Source organism: Ascaphus truei, chromosome 4 (genome assembly GCF_040206685.1).
Source record: "Ascaphus truei isolate aAscTru1 chromosome 4, aAscTru1.hap1, whole genome shotgun sequence".
Lineage (NCBI taxonomy): Eukaryota > Metazoa > Chordata > Amphibia > Anura > Ascaphidae > Ascaphus > Ascaphus truei.
The window spans coordinates 39,891,485-39,907,022 of NC_134486.1; the positions used below are offsets into that span (position 1 = coordinate 39,891,485).

General features: G+C 42.0%; 1 protein-coding gene across 4 annotated transcripts in view; it reads left to right on the forward strand.

Moving 5' to 3' along the window:
* The window catches only part of ESRRG (estrogen related receptor gamma), a 768,405-nt gene that overhangs the window by 175,423 nt on the left and 577,444 nt on the right, over nt 1-15,538 (forward strand). For all 4 annotated transcript variants that reach the window (XM_075595600.1, XM_075595606.1, XM_075595602.1 and 1 more), the window contains exon 2: nt 14,108-14,256. The gene's annotated coding sequence lies outside the window, so the exon portion shown is untranslated. The remainder of the gene's footprint in view (nt 1-14,107; nt 14,257-15,538) is intronic.

The following is a 15,538-nucleotide window of genomic DNA, read 5'->3' on the forward strand; positions in this document are numbered from 1 at the left end:
TGTGGACAATTTCTGAAACTTGCCTTTATGCATTATTAGAGAAAGGACGGAAAAACAGAGGGGTTATATAAATGAGAGCAGGTGCAGTCATGCAGAGGTAACTATTCAGCATATGTAAGTGCAGTTGGAAAATCGTTGTCTTGCAGTGAATACTCAAAATTGGTCCCTAATGGCCTTGGCTTTTGTCATATGGTCTTGATTATAAGGCTAAAATTGCACTGCCATGCCTTTAGTGTGAATGAGATGGATGAATAATTATTACGTGTGCTGAATACCTTGCTGTTTGAACCAGGACATCCATGGACACTGTCACTACAATCTTCTTACTCTGTCAAGAAAATTGGAAATAGGAAATGTATTACCATAAGAAACAGAAGAAATAGCCCCAAACACTGCAGTTTATTTCAAGCGCAACAGGTAACATTTTAAAAGGGCAATGTTTGCTTTGCACGTTGTCTTTAATGACAATCATTTTGTCGAGACTTACCCTGTCTTGATCTAAATGTATAGGGGTGTTTTAAACTAGAGGGCTACTTATAAACTGATGAATAAATCATATTATAAAATAAGTTTTACCAGAGAGTATATACCAGTACTTACTTAGAATACTGTGTGTGTTAGGACTGACCAATGAAGGGATACCATGGCCTTCTGAACATGTTAAGATAATTATGTCTGGATAGCTTATGTGAAGAACATTTTTTGACAAAAAAAAGAGTTTTGTGCAGAAGGTCACATTTTTGTTGTTAATGAACCGCATTCATTTCAGGCCCGGGACCCCCTGCTTCCCCAGTTACAGGCCTCCATATGGGGTGCAGTATCTCCTGCAAGTTTAATTCTCCTGCGTCACCTGACCAGGACATTTAAACTTGCAGGACATACTTGCACCCCATACGGAGGGCCTGTACTTCGGGAAGCAGGGGGTCCCCGGACCTGAAATGAATGCGTTGAGGTCCGGAGACAGCCCTACTTCAATAAAGTCATTTAAATTCAAATGAAAACATTGCAACATTACCTTAGCGGCAAGCCGCTAAAGGTAATGAAGGGGTTAAACACCACTATCCGGTTTGTTGGTAGTAGAATGGGTGGGTGAAGGTTATAGTTGCTTCAGGGTGGGTGGTTAGGCCTCCCGGGAAGGTTTAACCCCTACGGTTCAGGCCCGGAGACCATCTGCTTCAAAAATATGTCACTTAAATTAAAATAACAGGGCGATCACCTGTAAGAGTTGTGCAGGGAGATGCAGCGTCTCTCAGTGCAGCTCTTACAGACTGCTGGAAGATCGCATGGGAAGATCTCTGAAAAAGCAACTGCTAAGTCGATCGTATGGCTTTTTTGTACCAAACGGTATCTACCAAGCGAAAAATCTTACTGAATACCGTTTTTACCCAAATTTCATACCATGAGGTAACAACATGCCAAACCAATCGACATGGCAGGGATCTTATCAGAGCTACAGTACCTGAATAGGCCCCAAGAGTTATGAAAATGTTTCAGTAACATACTTTTGGACTTAATAGTGGCTGACGGCAATTGTTGTAAATGAAGGTGTTGCTTAATCTTATTCTTTTGACATAGTGAGTAGGCAACATGCTTCAAAACAATTGGACTTTTTATTAAGATCTTGGGGCAGCTTCACAAAAGTGCAGAAACTATTAACAATACTAAACAAACACTGACTTAAATAAGTTGATTTACATCAGTGGTTCTCAGCCTTTTTGATAAGAGGCTTCACTGAAACATTTTAAAACCTCGGGGCATCACCGCTTATTAGACCTCACTTCTTCTGACTCACACATATCCCCACTCTCCACACACCTAAAACATGTTAGCTGTGCAGCGGGAAACACGTAGGCTGTGGTCCGCCTCTCCTCTTTCTTTCCTCTGTTCCCGTTTCAGACAGAGAGGCTGCAATCCGCCTGTCCTGTCTCCAGACAGCATGGAAAGCGTCCGCAGAGCAGCTCATAGTGTCCCCTCCCACCCCCCACCCCCCGAAGGCTGTGGCATCCTTGGCAGCGGACCATGACACACCAGGTTACCCAGCCAACATCTAGTTGAGAAACACTCATACTAAATTATCTTTCTCACTTGAGTATAGAAACCATATTGTCCCCTACAGTTCTCCAGAATGCATAGAACCAGTGTAGATAATACAAGCAGAAAGGATGTTCCCTGATAGTTGGATCCACTGAAATTTGTAATGCAGACTGTCAGTGTGACGATGCAGTCACTTGTGATGTGTAACAAAATACTCAAAGTGCCTGCTTTCCAACATGGGGTGCATCATAGTAGCAGAACACATATTTGCCCCACACATATCCTAATTACCAAAAACCACTTAGCATTAGCTATATCAAGCAACATTTAGGGCCTTATGCAGAGAGCATCGTTATTTCGAAATTCGCCATTTTTTGTACAATTTCGCGCAGAAACCGGCAGAAAATGGCGAGTTCCGAAAAACGCGCCATTTTGTTTTTTCAATTGCTAAAATTCGCCTCGCGGCTGGCGAGAACCTCCATCTCGCCATTTTTAAAACTCTCCGAATGCAGAGAGGTGCGAACGGCAAGTAGCGGCTGTTCGCGCCAAAAAATGGCGCGATTCTCGCATTTTTGCCGCGCCAGGAAAAAATGGCAAGATGGCGCTCGCCGCCTATAGTAAAGGGGGAAAAAAAGGCGCGAATTTGTTTTTACACGTTTCTGAAGCGCGCATCTCGCCAATTTAAACTCGCCACACGCATCCATGTTAAACATAGCAGAATTCGCACTTTTCTGCATATGGAGAATAAAACTCTCCAAAAAAGCTACTTTTTATGAAATTCGCCAATTTTAAAATTCTATGCTCTCTGCATGAGGCCCTTAGTTATAAATAGTGAGAAAGGAATATCAGCCTGTAACCAAACCATGTCTGATGCCAAGTAAAACACGTAGCAGCAGCTTATTAAAGAATGAGAGAGAACATAAACAATATTTCATGGCTGTTACTACAGATGCTATTGCATGTTGTATTTTGATGACTATCTAAATATGATTGACTTAATTTCCTTAAACAGTGTGAGATTACGGTGAGTATTGTAGACATAGATTTAACTGTTTCATTACTGTATTGGGCAGCAGTACATTGTCTCATTTACCAATGTGATTCAAACATTGTTATTTTTGATACATAATGTGTACTAGGTTTATCACTTGCCACTTCAAAGCAGAATGACCCTACACAGACACACAATAACACACCATGAAGAAGGAAGATACTGTACTCTCATGGGGCATCACTTCTCACAGACAGATTATTCCATACATGACTTACAGTTCAAAAATCTTCAAAGCACTGTTTAGAACTGTTCAAGAACAAAAAACATTTGAACTCAAAATGATAATGCTCTTTGAAACTAAAACAAGAGGACTTGATTCTGATATGGGATTTCTTAAACACGATCAGAATTTTTTGTAATCTTTCTCCCTACCTCTTCAACAATTTTAATTTCAAACCCTTCTCCCTCACTGTACAACCCCTTCACACAGCTGAGATTATTCCATCTGCGTTAAACTCATGGAATCTCTGTAAGTCAGTATTACTGACCTGAGGAAGAGAGAGAGCTCGCAATTGCTTGTCTTATAATTTCAACTGTTAGCCCAAATAAAAAAAAAAGTTATCACCTAATACTGAAGTACTCGTTTACTCTGCACTATTGCAACAGGACTAACACAGCTATTTCTACTTAATTCACTTGCTACAGTACTAACACATATTTTTGTTATGACTAGCACCATGAAATAGAGGATTTCCAAAACTGAGCCACTAGCATGGATTATGGTCACCATAATGGGAAGAACTAGTGGGCCCTGGTGCAAGTTTTAAAAAAAAAATTCCCCAAACACCAGGGCCCTTCCTGTGAAGTGGGGGGTGCATGGGCCTTACCTGTGAAGTGGGGGGGGGCTTACCTGTGAAGTGGGGGGTACATGGGCCTTACCTGTGAAGTGGGGGGTGCATGGGCCTTATCTTTGAAGTGGGGGGGCTTACCTGTGAAGTGGGGGGTACATGGGCCTTACCTGTGAAGTGGGGGGTGCATGGGCCTTACCTGAAGTGGGGGGGCTTACCTGTGAAGTGGGGGGTGCATGGGCCTTACCTGTAAAGTGGGGGGTGCATAGGCCTTACCTTTGAAGTGGGGGGTGCATGAGCCTTACCTGAAGTGGGGGGGCTTACCTGTGAAGTGGGGGGTGCATAGGCCTTACCTTTGAAGTGGGGGGTGCATGGGCCTTAGCTGTAAAGTGGGGGGTGCATAGGCCTTACCTGTGAAGTGGGGGGTGCATAGGCCTTACCTGTGAAGTGGGGGGTGCATAGGCCTTAAAAACAGAAAAAACAGGGGAGCAAGGGGTTAAATAAATTCAGGGCACAAAACTCGCAAATGGTCACAAATAATAGAGGTAAACACCCCTAATAGGGGATGATGATAGTGTGATAATATTAATAAACTTACACGGCCTTGTGTAAGCGTGGGTACACAAAGGTATCTTTGATAACTACTCCAGCTTGTCCCAGGAGGAGGAGAAGGGGTATGTATGATAATACACGCTTACACAAGGCCATGTAGGTTTATTAATATTATCACCACCATCATCATCCCCTATTAGGGGTGTTTACCTCTATTATTTGTGACCATTTGCGAATTTTGTGCCCTGAATTTATTTAACCCCTTGCTCCCCTGTTTTTTCTGTTTTTATGTATCTTTAGGGATTTGGATGATCCCTATACCGGTTTGAAGCAGAAGGGATCGAAGGTTATCTTTGGTTATTTTCAGAGATAACTTACTGGAGTTATTAATTATCTTTTATTATACCATTCTTTTATCTCTGTTTCGTAACTTGGGGTAAGCGCCTAGTGTTTTTGTTCTTTGGTGCATTTGCCTTACCTGTGAAGTGGGGGGGGGCTTACCTGTGAAGTGGGGTGTGCATGGGCCTTACCTGTGAAGTGGGGGGGCTTACCTGTGAAGTGGGGGGTACGGGGCCTTACCTGTGAAGTGGGGTGGCCTCATCTCTCTCCCCTCTTACCCACTCACCTCCCCTCAGCCTTACCCCCTCCCTCACCCCTCCCACCCCCTCACCCATACCCCTCTACCTCTCACCACTCTCACCCTCCTAACCCCCCTCCCAATCCCCCTTCCCCTCACCCCCTCCATCTCATCTGTCTCTCATGCTTCCAACCCCCCTCTCTCTCTTACCCCCTTGCACCCCTCTCTCACCCCTCAGTTTGAACACCTTACCTACCCGTTTTTACTCCCGCCCCCCCCCCCCATCCCGTTCATGCATTTACCTGGGAAGAGTGACCCCTCGCTATGTGCAGTATACAGATAGGGAAGGCTGTTTTGTGTTTGAGATACCCCTGTAGCTCATTATAAAGATATAATTATATATTATTGTTGTCACATTTCTAATCTCATCTATTTTGTAACCAAGAGGCCTATGTACTAAGATCATATCTTTCAAACAATGGTGTAAAAAAAATGTAGTTGTAAAACGTAGTACAAACCTTTTAATAAACTGTGCATCGTATATGCTGTAGGTGAAGGTCGTTATGTGACTTTATTCATACTTTAGGATGTATCATGTTGATTGATACAATTTACATTAAAACAGAATTATGTGTATTTTTACATTAGAAACCAGTATTAATAAATCTAAATGATTAGGGTGATATTATTTATATTAGCCGTACTGTGAAAATAATAGATTTTGTTCACCTATATTATATAATGAAACATCCGTGCTTCGTCAAAGACATTTTTGGTTAGAAACAGCAACTGAATTCTGCACTACAAATGTGAGCTAGCGCTACCCCCTGTAGATGTTGGTGCACGTTGGGTACCATCCAGGGTACTCTAGTACCCAGATGCTGCTTGGCACGGTGTGTCGGAGCGGGTCCCACGCAGCGGGGCCTCCATCTCTCAAAGGGTCTCTCAAAGCGTCTTCCCCTCTCTCAACAGGTCCTGATCTTCCGCGCAGTGTGAGCTCCAGCCGGAGGGTCTCACACAATGTCTCAGAGTCCTGTGACCTGGTCCCAGGCCGCAGAGCGCCACGTGCCATCCGGTCACCGGCGCAGTAATAATAATAATGGGAAGAGTCCCTATCTGGGGTCTTCACTGCAACACTCCTCTACAGGTGTTTCAGAGCCTAACTGGGGCCTAGGGGCAAAGTCTAGGCCTAGTCCAGGAAGCACGGCTCCCTGGACACTACCTTCTCCCTTCGCTCGTCCGTCAGGACTGAAGCGCGTGCTCCCCGCACGCAGAGGATATCCTGTTCCTCCAACTGCTTTAATACCATTCACTGGGATAGTCCCATGTGTGCAGTCCCTCACTCTAAGGAATCTGGGACTTGTAGTTCTGCTGTACTCTATGTGTGGAGCCAAAATCAAAATGGTCGCCGCACTCCTGACTGCGCATGCGCGCCTCACCGCTCTGCGCATGCGTGACTAACAAAATGGCCGCCCCACACTCCAGATCGCATGGAGTTCCAGACGATAGCTGAACAGATCCCCGCACCGCAGGCAGGGTAGGGGACTCGGCTACACTATATATTTCTTTTCAATTGTTTCACTAATGCTTATACTGCCGGTGACGCGACGTCGCAGCAAAACAAACGTATTGCGGCTTGGTCGCGATCGCTGGAAGTCATGTCAAGTCAATTTGATTTTTCCAGCAACGGCAGCGTGACGTCACCGTCGACACTGTTATAAGCGTAGACTAAGGCAGAATAGAACAAATATGAGATTTGTAAATTATATTTTGTAGCATCTCCTCTCTCTCTCTCACATTCTCTCTCTCACATTATCTCTCTCTTTCTTCTCCCTCTCCCTCCATCCCTTTCTCCCCCTCCCTCTCTTTCCCTTTGTGATTTAAGAAACATTCATGCTGATATTTGTACCCAACTAATCAGGAACTAAAGTAAAACACATTCTGCTGCTGCTTTGTCTCTGGGGTGATGCATCAGCTTTTCCTTGGTGCAAATTATGCTTAATTCTGTGGCACGAAATGCACCACGAATACCAAAGAAAAACTGAACAGAGAGCACCATGACTTCTTTAGTTTGGGGCATTTTGTTGCTCCAGAATAACACCAGTTCTTGTGTTTATAGATATGTTTTCAGAATCTAAGATGGCTGCAGAGTTGTGCTCCAAGGTCTACAAAAGTAAATAGGATAAAAGCCGTTTTTAGTAACACATTATAATCCCTTCTAAACACATTGGTACGCACCATAATGACCTATATTTACTGAGCAGCCTTCTTCTGCCCTAAGGCGCCTTCCAGCGCTGGGAGACGCCTCTCAGCCTTTACAAGTCCGTGCGCTGGAAGAACGCTGCTTAATAAACATGGGCCCATTTCTATCAAATTGTAACGGAATGGAATCAGTTAGAAAGAACGGTTACATCTTTTTTTGAAATGTAACTCCAAATTGGTCAAATAAATAATAGGTAAGTATGGTATAAACTACAAACAACCTGCAATACACTTCAAAGTTTCAGTTCTTCTTTTTTTTTAGCAGTGCTATACAAAATTCACACCAGCTGCCATATCTATATTTTGATAGCAATAATGACATCAGCTGGGAAATCGGTGAAAGGATTGCCTGATTTGGGTATAATAGAAATAGGGATTTGTAGTCGAAAAATATTTTACCCTAAAAATTTTTTAAAAAATCCTACATGATGTATTAATGCAGGGGTGGCCAACCCCAGACCTCAGGGGCCACCAACAGGTCAGGATTTCAATATATTCCTGCTTCAGCACAGGTGGTTCAATCAGTGGCTCAGTCGAAGACTCTGCATTTGACAAACTTCAGCACTGCAGGAAGTTTGCCCCGATTCAGCCTTCACTCCTTTACCGAGACGAGCTGCGAGAATAGCAATAAATAACCAGAAAAGCTCACTTAACAAATCTCTCTCTGCGACACAGAGATCTAGGGGCAGCGGCCACTACTCGGTCTGTACGTAGTTTGCATGAGATATGAAGTCGTTTTGAAACAGCGAGTGACGCAATTTCTTGCTTCTTTCATTTAACACGCTGCTCGGCAAATACATTCGCGCATTAGTAATTTAAATGAAGACAACACATCAGCTGGAGACAAAAAAGGAGGTTAACAGGATGATAGATTTTAACTTTTTTTTCCCCGGAGGCATCCCCAATAAAATAAATGCACGTTCCCGGACATTTAGAGGTAAATTATACTATTTTAAAAACCTAAGGCAGCCCTGGCGGCTGCATCTGTTTTCTGCAAGCAAACTAATAAATGCGGCTTAATTCACTTGGTATTCTCTCCTGGGGTCTGCTTGCAGATTTGCTCAGCAAGGGAAGCATCCTGTTACTTCTTTTCAATAATTGATGACTCTCTGTCTAACCAGCCCAAACAAAATTCTGAAAATAGTTACTAATTAAATAACCACCCCTCCTTTATCGTTCTTTATTTCTTCTTCTTCTTTTTGATGATCAGCAGCAGGAGACGTCATTGACGTTTCTGCAGATTGAAGCACTTAGCGGGGCTGATCGTTTGATACAGGAAATTGTTATACTGTACATCTCAGGCCATCCTGCTGGAAACTTCGGAGGTTTTGGGTCTGTTCTTATCTGCTGTGTGGAGCAATCTCTCTCCTCTCAAATAAAATAAATGTTATTGTGTATGTGCTACACTTTGGGGCAAAAGCTTCCCAGCTGCAAAACGGGAGCAAAAATAGCACGCCACATTTATACAAAAATAAATAAAAATTATATATACTATGGGAATTTTATTTTTGATCATTTGTTTGCTCTAGTCGGGCCTCCCTTTTGCAGCGAGAAGACGTTGATGGATAACTCCCTAAATCCATAGAAACACTTTGCATAAGAGAGTCACTTTTATGGGATTGTCGCAGCATATTTCAGGCGACACTATCCAGTTACAGGTGGTAGAATAGGATTGAGGGAACACATTAGGTATACAAAAGGAGATTGGAGTTAGGCTGCGTTTGCTATGGCTTCGTTAAATGCTTGCATCTCTTCATGGGTACTCAACAGTAGTAACGTTCAGTTGTAGGGGAAACGGAACTGTGAAAGTTCTCATGAAGGTGGGATTTGCTCTGGAAATAACACTCCATAGGTTTGCATCTTCCTATCTTCCTAGTTCTCAATGCATTTGGAGACTGTCCCTGGCAAGGAGAGATAGGCACATTTTGGGGGAGGATCGACGGATTCCTTGGGTTTGCGTATTTCCGCGAATCAATCCCCCCCCCAAAAAAAAGGGGGGGGGGGGTATTCGCATTTTGCTGATTTTTTTTCATTGTTATTACAAATACACTCTGTGGATTCCGCAACCCGTGGACGGATTTGCAGGATCCAATCCACGGATTCAGCAATCCGTTGGCGGATCCTTAAGAATCCTAAATTCTTGGGAATCCGCCAACGGATTGCTGAATCCGCAGATTGGATCCTGCAAATCCGTCCACGGATTGTATCCAATGGCAGATTTTGATGAATCTGCACCGATTAAAACAGACCAGATCCGTCTGAGGATTTTCCATCATGGAATAGATTTTGGGGGAGATAATGCGAGAAAATCTGGGAAACTAATTTGGGCGGACTCACCCACCTCTACTGGCAAGCAGGATCATGCTGACAACCTACAGTATCTTTAAAGTGCCGCGGGGAAATCCAGACCTACTGTTTAGTTGAGGTTTCGCTTGGTGTGTGTGTGTCATTTTGTTTTCCGAACATATGGCTGGCAATTTATTGATTTGTCAATGAAACAATATCAAATTATGAAGATGTCAGGGGGAAAAAAAGTGCAGTCTGAAAGATACAGGGTTTTATATGATATTAATTGACTAAAGAGCTCATGTAACATATTGCCATATGGCAAGTATTGCAATGCTAGGCAATCAACAGCTTATTTTTATCATCTTTATAGCAACGGTGTGTCCCGCTTTTTAAGTGCCGTGGCAAGCATCTTCCTGGGGAAATGAAGTTACAAATCATCTGATGGGTATATTGCCAGTTATGCATTCCAAATTGATTTTGTTTATTTTACTTGGTAATCTCATATAATGCTAGCAACAACTACTGTACGTTCAAAAAATAATGTCAACTGAGCTCGGCTAAGTCTCCCTGTAATATTCTTTTTTTAACAGAAAAGACTGAATTTGATTTAAGCAGTTTCTAGATGGAATATATATATATTCCATATATATATAGATATATATATATATATATATATAGATATATATATATATATATATATATATATATATATATATATATACACACATACATTCCCAGATATGTGTATCAATGCAAAGAAAAGTATACCTTGACCAACTACTGTACGTCTATTTCTTGCCCTGGGTTCATTGTAGGTTATTTGAGACCTTTTTTAGGGAACATTACAGTTCTTGGTGGGATTGTAGTGTACTGCTATTGAGACCTCTCGTCTCATTTTCGTGTGTACTGGGGGTACGCTCGAAAACAAGACCTGTGAGGTTTCTGAAGCTCTGTAAGACTATGGCCCCAGTGGTCACGGCTGCACGCGCGCCGAAGCGTCTTGCGGTGCGTGCACCCGTTTCAGTCTCGACCTGTGGTCTGCGGTTGTGCTTGAAGTGGGGAGCAGGAAATCCCACGTGGGGGAGGGGGGGGGGGGGGGGAGTGGCGAGAGCACAGCCATGACTTCGCGCAACTGGTTCGCCCTCATTGGCTGAACCACTGACAAAAATGTTGTCTTTTGGCCAAGGCGGTCGCGCATCGCGCCTTGTGAGCACCCGCACACACGCCGACTGGGGCCTGCCCCATAGAGGGCTGTGTCTTGTGCGCGGCACGCACGCCGCACCTAGCGCTGCCATGGCCATTGGGGACCTGGCCTAAGTAGTCACGGTATTTTAATGCTGGAAATTAGAATCCTATTAAACACTTTATACTGTAGAACCAGAAAGGGATAAATGTTAAATAATGGTAGTTTGCTAGCACTAATATTATTAGTGCTAATATTGTTCACACGCTAAAAGTACTAAAACTTAGATTGTAAGCTCTTTGGGCAAGGACTCCTTTTCCTATTGTAACTTTTATGTCTGAAGCACTTATTCCCATTATGTGTTATATTATGATGTCACGTGAAGCACTATGTACCTGGATGGTGCTATATAAATAAAGATATTCATAGTGTACCACACAATTTTTTTACTATACATGTAGAGTAACGATAACACACACTTCAGAGCACATTTACGTCTCATGTATATGTAGCCCTGGTAAGAAATTGGGCTATATGTCTATCCTCCTACTGGTGTAAGTCCTGCTAAGGGCAGGCTGCCAGTAGTTATCATGGGTTTCCCCCGCTTCAAGCCCTTCCCTGATTGGTGGAGGTAGGCCCCCTGACTCTGTGTCTAAAGCAAGAGACATAGGGGAGGGGCCTGCCAAAGTCATAAAGCGCAGTGCACAGCCTATTTAGTGCTTTAGGTTCAGTCAGTCTTGGAGTTCAGAGTGGAGAGTTATGTATTACTTTGGAGGAGCTCAGGTATGTCCTGAGTAGAGTTGATAGAACTGCGGTGGACGAGTGCCCCTCACCCTGCTTAGGGGGTGAGGGAAGAGCTAGCCCCACCCTGAGTGCCTGCAACTTGGGGTGGTGGCAGAGAACAGTGAGAACCCAGACATCCCATCCTGAAGGGGTATAGTCTGGAGAGAGAAGACCTGCTGTACCTGATTACTGCTACTGCTGTGTGCTGAGTGCTGTTGCGGATAATAAAGAGCTGCTGCTACTACTTTTATAAGAGACTGTGTGAGACTGAAATCTCTTGCCCCAGCGGGGGTTCTCTGGAAGGATTTCACCCTACCCTGATAGGGCTTGCCAGAGATGGAGGCGCTATATCACCACTAAGAGATGAAGGCAAGAACCCAGAAACCTTTCCCTGTTGTCCCCCATACCATCGTGGGGGACTCAGGCCCTCCTGTTCCTCACAGGTATGCACCATCAAGATACAGGTAGCCAGACCTCAGTACACCCTAGGGGTCCGATCTACGACGAGGGGGGGGGGGGTCTATGGGTTACATATACTTGATGCATAGACAACTTGCGCTTAAATCACAAATGATAACAAATTGGTGTACATTAGAACTTATAATATCTGCAAATGTAATAGTTCGATTAGGTAAAATCTTACGATGTGTTGTATAAGAACTTGTTATCATTGGCAGGTTACTGATAGGTGTTTCATCTCTTTACCCCTTCACACCTATTTGGGGGCATTTGTAGGAAATCCACAGCATTTCTTTCCCATGCAGTAGATGTTAACATTGGTATTTATAATTCACTTTAGATATACAGTATTAACTATACACAATCAGCTTAATTAAAACACATCATTCGGCCTCTCGCAGAGAAGGGACTTACAAAAGGGGGGGTCTATAATAAAGGCAACAGGGGTGCAATTCTGGGGTAAAAAAAAATCATCACAATTTCTATGAAATCCCATTGCAACTGCTTTTTGTGTTTCAAACGGTTGGAGCAATTATTGGTGTTTTTGGGTTCGGGGCGGCGATAGGAGTGCCGGCGTTTACCCACAAGGCTCAGCAGTGGCTGCAAATTGTTCCTTGGCATGACATGCATTTCTGTCTCTCCTGAATAGTTTCAGGAAGGAGTTGCACTTCTCTATCTAAGAGGAAGGATTTTTCTTTCCTTCATAGTTTTGAAATTCAAATTGGATGCAATTTTCAGCTCATTTGAGCCAGAATATACAGTTGTTGAGCTTCAGTGGCTCTTAAATTCGAAACCCACAGTAGAAAAGAGATATGATCTGTCGCAGAGGGCATGGAGGAGGAGCAGACTGCACACAGATACGCGGGAGCAGGGTTGGAGGTCTCACTCAGCCTGTCCGACGAGTCAGTCATTGATAAACCAATTAGATAATCAATGAAAACTTCAACAGGCGATCCAGGATGTCCAGAATCAGCGTTGCACTTTCATTTATACTGTACCTACAAGCTTTGTGAGCAGACAGAGCATCAGTCCTCTTATATGCTTCTTGATTTAAAAAGAGAAAATAAAAAAAGACGTTGGTGTTTTTGTAACATAGTTGATGATACACAGCTGATATATTATCTTATGATGGAAGCCTTTGTGATTAAATGGTTAACATGATTAAAAGCACAGTGCAAGCATTTTACCCGAGGTCAGTATCTCTTAACACTTAGAAGACAGGTGCATAATTACTATATGTACATATCATGATATCTTTACATATACAGTAAAATCAATTAATTATATTCTGTTTAATAAATATTTTTACCAAGTGTTTTTTAAACATTTCATATTTAAATAAGGTTAAACGACAAAAAAAAACAAAAAAAAAAAACACAAGCCAAAAGCATAACCACATTGCATAAATCCTTCTTTGTTCCATCATTCAGAGATCAACAGTGGTTTGTACAAATAAATTGTTTATATGATGCCTTACTCTGATAATGACATTCTCCTTATATTTTGTTACTACATTATATATATTGGTCAAGACAATTGTATTTGAAAAGTATGTAAATGGATTATTTCCACTTTAAAATAGATTGACACAGTTTTATTTTCAACAGTTAGAAATTAGTTGTAAGTTTAAACTGGAGTGGTAGCAGTCAGAAAAATGATTTTGCAGAAGTAAATACTCTATTTAAAGCAGTAATCCCTCATAAAGCCAACCCTTCTTTTTTTAAGCCCTGTACCAAATTAAGGCTGCTGAAGTCCTACAGTGGGAAGTTCTGAGTTTGAAATATACAGTATATTTTTTTTTTACATAGGGATCTGCTCTTTTCCAAGATTGCTGCCGGGCAGTGATAGACATAATTGGACACCCATACTGGTTGGTCTACTGGCAGATTCCTGTTGGCCACCATTTTGTTTAAATTTCCTGCAATAGATACACGTCAGTGGCAAGAGCTCCTCAACTGGAGGGTCCCCTAATGTAGGACAGACCTACACTGGAAGACCACCCCACTCTAACAGTAAAAGTTTAGCAGCGCAGATTTCTACTTTAATGGATTAGTTACAGTACAGAAAAGTAAAATTCACTATGTAATCAACATGCTTACTTATTTGTTTTAATCTATTCTTCTTAGACTTCAACTACCTGGAATCTACATTCGCCTGAAATCTTCCACCTGTCTCCACCAGCGTGCATATCCGCAACCAACGCATTAGCCTAAAATTTCCTTCCAGACATACAGTATTCATCACTGTGCCTCTTCCTTGAACCACCGGATCTACGGTGAGTAATGCCACTGGTTTTCCTATGCATGGAATTATATGGGCGTCAATGGGGGAGATGCACTAACCTTCGAAACAGGATATCGTCACGCGATTCCACATTAACTGCAATTTAAGTCAGTGGCAGTTAACGCAGGATTACAATACCCTGTATCGTCGGAGGCAAAAAAAGCACATTAAATTACATTAAAAGCTCTTAAACTCTACTGGTGTTTATATTTTAATCACTTTATTACTGGAGGTAATAACACCAATTGCACTGCAGTGCGTTACTGGCCTCTCCAGCACCGACGAGGGGAATAAATTAAATTAATAACGCTAACAATCTGTGAAAAATCTCGGCACACAGAATCTGAAGAATGTAACTATATTTAAATATTTGTATTTAACACGTTTTTTTGCACAAACATTCTTTCTATAATGAGTTGAATCAGTGTCTCATTAGAACATTAGTATTTATTCACTTCAGAAACAATCATATTCCTGGTAATTAAAACACTGAGCGATTTGGATTTCAAATACAGTAAATAAAACGTGGAAAGTTATTTTAGCACAAAAGAGTGTAAAGATGTTTTTTCTTTTCTGTGATTATATTTGTGGTCCTGTAAAGTTATAGTTGCTACCCAACAATTTGTTGGGTTTTCCAAACCTCTTATATTGCATTGTTACCTATAATATGTGCAACAGCATAATGTATACGGTTTAATATTATATGGATTTAACCACACAAATACAGTAGATTTGAGCTTGTTTCCGTAAGTATAGTAAGGAATACCCTGCTACTAACCCTGGACCTGTGCAGAGTAAATATTGTTGTGCATTGACATTCATGGTACTCAACACCAATAATACAATACAATTATTACAAAGTGTAAACTGATGTACTCTGTGTAGAAACCCCATTTTGTGTTCATATCATATTTCCGTATTTTCATACTATGCCTATTGACTTAACATTACTTGTGCTGTATCACCTTTTTTGCACTGTAATACAGATATACATATTGCTGCCTTTTTAATTTTATTTAAGAATTCCAAAAATATCGACCATCTACACATCGGGGGGAAAAAATCGTTTTGTTGCCTAGTGGTTGAATGTGTATAGTACAGAATGTAAAGTACATTAGAGACACTTAACTTTTGTGTGTCAAAAACTTTTAAAGTGGCAGCAACTTTAAGAGATGTTTTAAGATTTAAATGAACAAACACACACACACACACACACGCACACATTTGAAACAAGTGGTTCCCCCGGAGATTAACTATGGCACAAGCTATGGGAA